This window comes from Pogoniulus pusillus, chromosome 1 (genome assembly GCF_015220805.1).
Source record: "Pogoniulus pusillus isolate bPogPus1 chromosome 1, bPogPus1.pri, whole genome shotgun sequence".
Classification (NCBI taxonomy): Eukaryota; Metazoa; Chordata; class Aves; order Piciformes; family Lybiidae; genus Pogoniulus; species Pogoniulus pusillus.
Window position 1 is genome coordinate 39,475,342 of NC_087264.1, and position 10,451 is coordinate 39,485,792.

Consider the following 10,451-nt stretch of genomic DNA (forward strand, 5'->3'; position numbering starts at 1 on the left):
TTGTAAACGATAAACGGTGTTTTATAAGCACAGAAATACTGACGCTATGTCCAGAAGTTTTACACCCTTTTTCTTCCTGAAAAAAAATACCTTTTCTAAGAAAGTTGTACTTGTTATTAATAGAGGAAGTTGGTTCCGATAGTGTCTTGTATCTTCTGTGGTGCTGCAGCTGTTCGAATAGAAAATGATTGTTAATTTACAAAAACACAATAATAATTAATTTATTATTTAAAATTAATTTTACACTCAGAACCTCGCAAATATTTGGCCTTGCAACTATATTTATCAGGCATATGATTTATAACAGATAATTCTAAAAATCATGATAGCCACAAGGATGGAGGATGGAGAACGAGACGATGGTTGGGTTTTGTTTCTTAAGTGACATTTCATCTATTATCCCTATTGTAAGCGCTTTTGTACGTAAGTGAAGAGAGATAAGATGTGGCTTTTATACTGATATCCAGAAACTAAGAGGTTGTTTGCAGTACTATGGATGATACAAAGCAGACCGTCGGAACAATAGCTGCAGGTTGTGACCACAAACAGAAGCATCTGGACTGAGTTTTCTAAACAGCTGAGCAGTAGCTGATTTAGTAGGTACCGTCATCAGTCTATGATCGTGAGGCCAAGACTTATCTCGATCGCTCTGCACTGCCTCTGCTCAGCGACTAGGAGCGGGTCTTTGCAGATGAAGGGTCATTCGCCTCTGTTGATGATTGGTCTGATGTCTGGCAGTCGGAGAGATGCGGTAAACTTCGCACTGCACGGAGCTTCTGAAACGGCACCAGTGCTTGGCCTGATTTGGGATAAGCGCTGACCTTTGTCATTGCGTAGAAGCCCTGGTACAGGAGTGCGAGTGAGTTGCATCTTCAGCGCAGTTATATCTTGAAGGTCTTGCCTTCAGACTTTCTCTGGAGACCTTGGCATCACCTTTCTTCCCATCGTATCTAGTCCTACTCTCCCACAAGCAGCAGGAAAAGCTCACAGCTCCCACGGCCCTCCTGTTCCCCTGCCCCACCGCTGAGCACCTGGCCTGTCGGGTAGTGTGACACAACCTAAAGCGCTCCCAGGAGTAGTGTCTCAAACGGGGATACCTCGGACCTTACCCTTGGGGAGGATGATAACTGCCAAGACAAACACTCGTAAGGCCGGGACTATGTGTCATACACCAGCGTCGGGGCGATGGCGGGGACAGGCAGTCAGCAGTAACCCGATGCGACATGAGGCCTTGCTGCTGGGACCGAGTCGGTGGCAAAGTGGTGTTTCGAGGGATTGTGAGCAGGGATCGGGCACAGCACGGCTCCTGCTGCCGACCAGAGTGGAGTCGCCAGCAGCCTCTGCTCCGGTGCCTCTGTGCTCAGCACAGGTCCGTAAGCACCAAAATGCTTTCATCTCTTTCCCTCCAGCTCTGGCCCTAGAAATAACCACCGGGCAGTACACAGACTGCAAAGGCCAGATCCGTCTCTTCAGTTTGAGAGTCCTTCACGTTGGGAGTACAACGGAGCTCTCTCCGCGACACTTCTGCAGCTTAGACCCTGATCTTCCTGCGTCTTTCCCTGGAGGGTCGCCCAGAATATGAGGCTGCAGGGGGACAAGGGGTCAGCCCAGCTTGCCGTGTTGCCGGCTCCAGGCCGCCCCCGCCCCCGTCTCGTAGTCTGGACGAGGCTCCTGGATGGGGATAGCTGGGGCGACATTTAGCGAGTAGCTACACGTTCTAGAACTCAGACATCAGCGCTCGTAGCCTCTGAAAAAAGTGGTGGAGATGGGCGCTGTAAACTCACAGATAGACGATGAATACCAAAATGCCTTTCACCATCGCGGCTGGGCCCGCATTGTCTCGCTGTTGCTGCGCTTGGCAGAAAATCCACGGAGAAGCCACTCTTAAATGTCTTTTTCAGACGCCACCAGAGCCCGAGGAAAAATAACCTGTCCCTCCCCAGGAGTGGAGTCACGTCAGGTGGGCAGTGGAGAGGGGGCAGTGAAGTGGGAAGCTGTCTTACCGTACTTCTCAAAAGAACCCGAACCAAAACAAAACCCAAACAAGCAAAAAACCACGCGTGTATCTACAGCACTATTCTGCGTTACCCTTTTCGGAGTCTCGAGGTTGTAAATGCGCTGTGTGGGTTTTGTCCTCTTAGTTATTACACCGCAGTTACGGGAGAGAAACGTTTTGGAAACGAAACAGAGACAGCCTGCTGCAGAACATAACCTTCGATGTCTGTACGGCCGGAGCCAGCGGCTCCTCGACGGGAGCGGGAGGAGCTCTCCCGGTGCCGTTGCGTTACAGCCGCCGCCGGCGGCCGGAACCCTCCCGCCCCCTGAGTCGGCCCGGCCCAGAGTTACTGCCAGATAAGTGGCAGCACAGGCTGGTGCGCAGCGTGGGTGGAACGACATTTTTATGTCCATGCTCCGTGCAAGCGGGCAGGTCCTGTCCTCGCATCCGCCGTGTAAAAAACACTGTGACGCACAGCAGAAACTTTAAGTTTTGGAAACAGAATTTCTCGTTTACTTTATTAAAAAACAAAACTCCACAAATACACAAACAAAACCCCAAACCCTGAAACCTATAGTGAACTCTGCACTACGGTATTGCTATTTCACTTCTCAAATCCTTTGTTTTCACGTTCATCAATAATGTCACCGTCCCTTTGGTTGTGCAGTGTGAGGTGTGACGTTTGGGTCTCACTGAGGGACAGAGCGCAATCGGGAACTCGTGTAAGGCAGGAAGGGACGGGGCAGGGAGCAAGGACAGCTCAGCTATACGTTCTCATCCTTTACTCCCCGTTTTATTCCTAGGACAAAAGGAAAGTCCCAGAGCAGGAACAGTAAGAGTTTTCTCCAGACTGCAAACCATGAAAACAACCACAAGTCTTCCCATGTATTCCAAAATGCTAAGAAGTTTGCTTTCTTTCGTAAACATGATCGCATTTCCTGTTCTTTCAGGGGAAAAAGAAACCAAACTAAACCAAGCAAACAAAAAAACAAACACAAACCTACCCAAACAAAATAAACAAATAAAAAAAAATTTCCCACAAACAAAACTCCCAAACCACCAAATATAAAACAAATGAACGAACAACAAAAAAAAAACTCACAGACATACACACAAAAGCCCCAACAACCACGAAAGAAAAAAAAAACCAACACAAAAAAACCACCCGCCACCAAAATAACGACAAACAAACAACAAGAAACCCGCATGCTTTGTGACGATATAATACAAAGGGAGACCATTTTTCCCCGAAGAATTCTGACAGTGCTTTTTCTGTAAGAGTGCCTGCAGCTCGAACTCCGTCCTGGCGCGCCCGAGCCCTGCGTGTTCTACTTTCCATCCAGTTTTCACCTGGGCTGGCTACCGCGGTCCGTGAGCCGCGGATGCAGATGTTCCCCTCTGAGAGCAACAGGGCGTGAATTAATATAATGCATAGGATGAAGGTGCCTATATACACACTTTCAGATAAGAGGTTTATGCTGCAGAAACTGAAAGCACTCAAAGAGAAAGTATTGAGAGGAAAAGGGCGCGCTTTCAAATCTGATGGGGAAGAATTACCACCTTTGTTAAGTCCCGAAGACAAACGCGTATGGGATCACTTTAACCGTTGGAAAGAATCAGCGGACAGCAAGTCAAACGAGGAAAATCCCTTCCCGGCAGAGGCACCTGTGGGAGCGCAGTGCGGGTCGCTGTCCGCCACCCAAGCGACCCATGGCAACAGCTTCAGGCTCACTCTGCGGGATTGCACAGCCATAGCAAAGGAGAAACTCCAATTGGCAGCCAGGACACCCACACACAAAAGGGACGAGGGAGGATGTAACTGTTCTTTCTTTGGAATTCCACAGACATTCGTCATAAATCGCCAAGCGAGGATAAAGCGCCGAGGCGTGCAGGAGCGCAAGGTAGAGCCGCGCTTGGCTTCTAGCTGCCTCCCGTGAAAACAAAGCCAGCAGATGAGCGGGCATTGCTTTGGGTTGCTGTGCAGGCCAGTCCTAAATTCCTCATGCCCTTAGGTGTCCTGGGCTCAGCCGGCGCAAGCAGGAGTTAACAGCCTGCAACCTTTCCAAGCTCTTTCAGTTCTCCCCCCAGCACCGATCGGGACACCCCGGAACGCTGCTTGATGTAAGAAACTGCTCTGCACCACACATCGGCGTGTAGTAGGTCCCCGGCCCTGCGGGATAGGCTCCGTCCCTCCCACATGCCTTGGTGCAGAGGAGCCGGGGTGCCTCTGCACGCTGGCATCTGTGTGTGTCATCTCGAACCAAAGACACGAAGGAAAACAATGACTTTAGAAGCCAGACTTTCTGCTGTGTGTCCAGATAGACGGCAGAGCTACCAGGAGTCTCTCAAAACGCTTCTGGTTACTTGAAAGCATCTCGAAAGCGCAATTACTCCTGTAGGTGGCACTGGTACTAGGTGTTGCAGAAGCGAAGGCAGAAATGAAGTAAATTGCCTAGGAATTCCCAGTTGGTTCCTATAATTTAATGCAGAGCAATAGAGGTATTTTTTTCATTTACTCCAAATTCATGTAACATGTGATAAATTAAAACCCGATTGCTTTATTAGAACAAAATATGCTTTTAAAATCTGTTCTTCTGTAGCTTTATGGCCTGGTCCACAAGAATTGTCTGTTTCCCTACGTGCCATAAAACAAATTCTAGTGCAAAGAGAAATTAACTCAGCACCGCTCATTCGAGTCAAACGTTTGCACCAGGAAAGTCCTAATGAGACACTGTCTGGTTTCCAGAGGAGCTGCTAAGAACAAGTGGTGACGAAGTTGTTACATCTGTCCAAACAACTAACACATCATTAAGGACACCGCACCACCACCTCCCCCACATCCCCACTCTCTCAATCTCGATCTGAACATTCAAGGGAAGGTGGAAGGAATCGGTACCGCAGATGTGGGCCGGTGGGATTGCCCCCTGCCCCACGGGGCCGGGCTGGGGCAGCCCCGGGTCTTGGCAACTAGGGGAGCACAGAGGCGTCGTTAACCCCCGGCTTTTCGCCCGTTTTCACAGTACTTTACATTTATTTCACCTGCTCATCTGTCTTCAGCGTGTTACAGTAAAGTGCAGGCGCTTGCTCTAGCCTTCACTGGGGAGGATCTGCTGCGGACCTGGGAAGGGGGGTGGTCAACCCGGACAAAGCCATCCGGTCCGTCTGTCCTATCCTATCTCCTGGGAAGGGGTCAAATGCCCGGAGGCATTCGCCACGGGTCATCTGAGTTCACAGAATCATGCAATCACAGAAACATTCAGGTTGGAAAAGACCCTCAGGATCACCAAGTCTAACCGATAACCCTACTCTATAAGGTTGTTACAGACTATGCCATCTCCTTCTCCCAGCAGGCCAGGGCTCGGGTCCCCGCAGCATGACCCAAGGTGGGACTCCTGGCTGAGCCGGGCACTGGGAACCAGCCGGCGCCGAGCGGCGGGGAGCCGCCGTCCCAGGGCACGCGACGTGTGTGCTCCTCTGCCAAGCCGCAGAGGCCACCGGCATTACATAGACATTTCCTAGCTGCTGAAACGGACCTCGCCTGCTCCTGCAAGAGGGTTTGCAGGAGGCTACATCCTTACCCTAAAAACGTGAGGCTCTGAAGCCTTGTGTCTCGATTTTTTGCCTATGTTTCATTTCCCTTCAGATTTTGGGGTCTGTCATCGACAAGGCCACCCCAAGATCTGACCGTGTTTTGCCTGTCCTCGCTTTGTAATTATGCAGGAGATGTTCAGACATGAGTTGTTTGTACTCGGTGAAATTTTGTTAAACAGAACTTTATCTTATTACATTTGCATTTTTCATCTTGTCCCTGATGTCAAATCAATTTGTTGGAATTGAAATCACACACTCATAAGTCGCACTGTCCCTCCTTCACACCCCCACACCCTGCAGCTTGTCTGAGGACAGGGAATAAAACTAAAATGTCTCGAAGTTGTTGCTAGCATTTCCGTGCACTTTTGAATATTCTAAGAACTCAAAGTAAAAATATCCCCTCAAGGTTTCACATGTGCATTCGCACGTGAACGCAGGCCTTTGGTGAACACATATATATAACCCAGTGGTTTTTAGCGAGCTAAAATAAGATGGTGGGCAGCAATAAGAAGCATCGGCAACGTGTGCCAAGATTTTCTACCCGCGACGAGAGCAGAACAAGCAGAAAAACAGGCCTACCGCCGCGGAAGACCCGCGTCCAGGGGTCGCCAAGCGTCTCAGAGGCTGTGGGGAGGCAGCGGTGTCTGTATGCAGCTGCAGATGGAGTAAACAGGCAGCTTTCCGTGAAAACGCTCTCCTCTTCTTCGCAGCCGCTTCCAAGCAAGCGTCTGCAACGGGCTTGTTAGAAAAACACTTGTCCCAGGCCACGCGGGAAGATCAGCACACCTGAGAGCTGGGCGTCGGGCCGAGTATTTAGGAGCCCCCCAGACTCGGAGGCGAAAGGGTGAACATCTCTCTCTTTCCCGGAGAGCCCAGGATCAGCCGGACCGGTCTCGCTACCGCTCCTTTCTTCAGCCACGGTGCCCTCATTAACTTGCCGGGCTCAGCTACTTGGTCGCGTAAGGAAATGCAGGTGGCAGCCAGTGATATGCTAAGGTCTCTTCGGTCTGCATTTTCTCCCTTACAAATCTCGCAGACATTGGGAGCAATCACGGGAAATCCCACGGGATTTTACATGCCCGCGTGTAGGAGTAGCTCTGTGCAAAACGTAAGCACCGTTTAAAAGCTTCGTGGGTTTTATCTCTCTGTACATCAATGTCTTTCCTCCGGGACGGGTCACCCCTAGCCTCATCTCGAGGTTGTCAACAAGTTGCCTCTGCCCTTCCACCTTCCTCTGACCGTTTGTCCTGCATTTTCTGCAGAGGTGCTCAAAAGCTCCTCTGACACACTCATCGCGTTGGCCCCCTCACCCCTGCTCCGGCTCCAAGATGCTCCTTGCCTTCCAAACTGCCCACATCGCTTCCTGGGGAGCGAGGAATGGGATTTTGCAGCTGTATGCCGTATGTCACAGGTGCTGGGGGGAAAGACAAGGCATTTGCGACAGGCCCTGTGTTGCTCTAACCTCCATCACCCCAGACCTACACCTTCCCCACACCCTTTCGAGAAACTGCCTCTCTGTGTGTGTAATCAGGGGGCTTTGCCCTTCGGGAAGGGCCAGGAAGGACTTCTACTTACAATGTATGTTGCCACATGAGCATCCTTCTGGCTTAGCAGCTCCTTAGTAGCCTACTGCCCTTGAGGAAGGAGACCAGCCTAGTTAAAAAAAAAAAAAAAAAAAAAAAAAAAAAAAAGGTGCAGCCTCAGAGTGGCTTTTTATTTGGCTGCTATTTTCCTGCAGAGTGAGAGAGGAGGAGGCTAGGGATCAGCGAGGCACGGCATTCCACGAAGCCTTTACAGAAGGCTCTGATGGAGGACGGGCTCTGAGGATTGCTCCGGGGGGCAGAAGCTGGACCGTTGAATTGAGCGCAGCGGTACTGGGGCCTCAGCTGCCTCCCAGACCCGAGGCCGGCCGCAGGAGCGGCGTGTGACAGCGCCAGGACCCCTACAGGAGAAGTTCAAGGCACCTCGAGGACTGGGAGCTTTCTGGAGGTCCCAAGTCCCGGAAAGCGCTAGAGAAGGCTCTCATGGGGCCGCCAGTCCCTGCTTCGCCAGTACCGGCCACGAACTGGGGCTGCTGCCGTATAGGCAGTTTGCTGCCGCTACTCACGAGAAGTTCGTTTCGTCGAGAAGAAAGGGCGACAGGGGAGGGACGGAAGAGGCTGAGGAGCAGGCTCGAGCTCCCCTCTGCGATGCTGCGGTGTCGGACTGAAGTGAGGTAGAACCAATGACTGCTGGCACCCGCGGCTCCGGCAGCATCGTGCGGGACAGCACAGTTCAGTCCCCCTTCGGCACGGCGGGGAATGAGGGGGCGGGGAAACCCGGCTCTCGTCTGCCCCTTGCCCGAGTCTGTTTCAACCCTCTTCCCTCAGTTTACTTTGCCCACAGTCGGGGAGTTATGTGGTGGGGACGCGGCTGTGTGTCAGCTCCTCGGGGCACTCGTGCCGTTCCCCGGGTAGAGAAACAACGAGCCCGTGTCTGCCACCCTTCTCTCTCTGTCTCCCCTCCCTTCCGATGCAAGGATTTCCTACCTGGGGAAAAAAAAATCCTTTAACCAGGCAGGTCAGAAGTGATCAGCAGGCTGTCGGGTATTGTAATGTTTTCATATTCCTCTCGGCTCCTCATGCCCTCTACCGACTCACTGTAGATGTGACCTTTGGTATTTCAGCCCACACTCAGCAGTTGAATGGAAACAAGTTGAGCACGTTCACTTCTGATAAACATTATCCTTAAACCACTGGAGACTCGAGCGGAGTAAACGAGCTTTTCCGACGAGACCACATCAGGAACACACATTGAGAAAGGGAGAGAAACCAAATATCCAGGAGATCAGAGGCGGGCTCGGGGGTAGAGGGGTGGAAGAGAGAAGGAGGGGGAACAGACAGGCTGGAGGACACGGCGGAGAGGGGAGAAAAGGACGCAACTGCGGACACAATAGGCGCAGATGGGGAGAGAAGCTGCACGGGCAGCGTGGGAGAGCAGTACAGGGTCACGTCCGAGCATCCCAGTAACCCTTGGGGAGCTTCAGGGCCACCGAGCAGGTCCAGAAGTCGCAGGGCCAAGCTTACTCCAGCTGTGCTCCCGGAGACGGAGCTCGGCCACACGCCGCTGGACCGGGCTGAAGAGAGGGGAGGGGGCGCGTGTGCGAGACGGCGGCGGTGGACCGGGCGGGGGCAGGCCCCGGCAGGCAGAGCCTAGCGGGCGGGCAGCCCAGGCTCTGCGGGGCGGGGAAGCACGTCTGCCGGGCGGACAGCCTGGTCAGGAATCCCTCTAGGGAAGAAGTACGCTGTTAACGCGGATCGGAAGTTTTACCGACGCTCACTCCCTTCCATTGTTTAATTACATAATTAACTTAATCAAAGGATAGATCCGGGTCTCCCTAGTTCAATGCCTCCTGCCTTAAGAATATCCAAAGCAGGCCAGCTCACAACACCGAAAAAGACTCTGGCTTCACCAAATGCCTGCGAGTATCGCCTGCACAGCAGTTCATCTGTACGGGATGGAAGGATTTCCTTTAACGAAGAAAGGCAATTTTACCGAGGTTGCAAGTGTGATATTCTGAATGGGCAACTCGCGTTTGTGAAATAACCACAAAACTGACACGGAATTTTTGGCATTGTTGAGTTTTGTTGTTGTTAAAACAAACCAAACAAACAACAAAACCCTCACCCCAAACCAAAAAGCAAGCAACCAAAAACACCAGTGCCAGTATCCGCCGATATTCCAATAAATTCCAATCACATAAAGAGGTAACTGCAAAAATAACGACATAACTGCGAAAGGACCACAATCACATTCTTCCCTCCATAAAACCATTGATTTCCCAGAGATGTCTTGCAAAATCTACTTATTCCTAATTATGCACGTTGATTGTGATACGTTCAGGGGCTGAAATCAATCTCAACTAATTTGATTTTTTCTTTGGTAGAAATATATTGCAAACACTTAAATCAAAATATTATTTATATAGAGTTCATACCCACCAGCGACATCAAATTCACATTTTACTCTCTAATATTTTGTGTACTTTTGTTCTCACATAATTTGTTTTCACGTTTTATCTAACTGATGTAACACGGCCCTTCGAGACACTATAAATAGGAAAAGCAAAAAAGGGGGTTGGGGAAAGGAAGAAAAACATGGTAAGTTCTACGTTGGAATTGAGAAGCCCATGATCTCGGTGTGCCACATGATGGAACTGGGGGTGTATGTAAGAGGCACAGACACAAGCTCACAGATCGGGATCCGTCCACCTAACGCCAAACCAAACATTTTTTTTCCCACGTACACAAACACGCTGTGACTGGCGCATACTTCGATTCCTACCCGCTTTGTCTGGTTTTATTTTGACTGCTATTATGTAGCAGCGTCTTCGATAAAGGTGAATTAGTTGCGAGGCGCTGACACGTTACTGTTAAGCGCAATGCGTTATTCAGAGTGGGGATTAGAACAGAAGCGGAGCCGTTCTTCGATAGCTGGGTAATCCTGGTGCCTGAGTGCCGCAAGATCTGTATCGCGTCCTCCCAGAACAAGCGAAGATGAAGCCGATTTGCCTACCAGTTTGTGTTTTCCACCAAAAATTGCTCAACTCTCATCGCTCATAGCCATAACGTACACGTCTCGTGAAATATTCGTTGGTGGAAAAAGTGCTTTATTATAACAAGGCGACCGTAAACAAGGAAGAACTTCTTTCCCGCATTCGTCAAGCAGAGGCGGGGAGACCGCGCGTGTGTCAAGGTATCTCTGTTTCTGTCGGGGACAGCAGGAACCTCTCCGCAAGCCCCGACGCCTCTTCCCGTCCGCTTCCTCTGGAAGGAAGGCCGGGAAGGGGCCGCAGCAGCCCGGCAGTAAACCTATGCTCTTCCCG